This window comes from Pogonomyrmex barbatus, unplaced genomic scaffold (genome assembly GCF_055798465.1).
Source record: "Pogonomyrmex barbatus isolate J1 unplaced genomic scaffold, ASM5579846v1 scaffold1, whole genome shotgun sequence".
NCBI lineage: Eukaryota > Metazoa > Arthropoda > Insecta > Hymenoptera > Formicidae > Pogonomyrmex > Pogonomyrmex barbatus.
The window spans coordinates 13,350,769-13,351,525 of NW_028297098.1; positions in this window are offsets into that span (position 1 = coordinate 13,350,769).

Below are 757 nucleotides of genomic sequence, written 5' to 3' on the forward strand. Positions count from 1 at the left end.
CCGGATATTGTTTTTGTCGACCCTCGCTGCAAAATGTTCCAAGGCTCGCTTTGTTATTGTAAATAATATGACAAGTGTGATTTCAATTCGATCGACAATTCAGCTCGATTTTCTGATTTTTCGATTGCCGATGAAAAGTTGCCAAAAAAGTTTTGACGAGTATTTTCGGAATTCTTCGGTGGTTGAAGAAAGAAGATTCTTATGTTTTTGTCGCAAGACTGTTATTTGTTGTTGCGGTAGTTTTGATTCGTCCTGTGCTCTCTCACCCGATGCGAGCTTTGCCTTAAGCATTACCGTGTTGATTGTCGTGTGAAGGTGGTGCTAATAGACACGGAACGTGCTTTACAACACGTGCGTGCAACACGTCTCGTCAGTTATAATTGACTTGTTATGTTTACCGTCGCGACTACATCGACGGGTCAAAGCAAATTATTAAATCCCGAGGCGGCTACGAAATAGGAAGCTAAACACGTCTCGACTCGAGTATTCGTAACATCGAAACGCGATCGAAACTTGCGAGAACTTGTTGACCTTTACATTTCATATTATAAATATTTGTTAAATTTCTGACGAGTTTATTGAAAGATCACGGTTATTCTCGTTAAACCGATTGGAATTTTATAACATTTGATTTATAAGAGATTTTACGAATCCAAGAGGATTACGATTATACAATTCTTCGCGCGGAAGTGAATATTCTCGCGCGCTGTTTTTTGCATATGTTTTCGAGGGCGTAAGGGGTAGCAGCGGGGGAGGG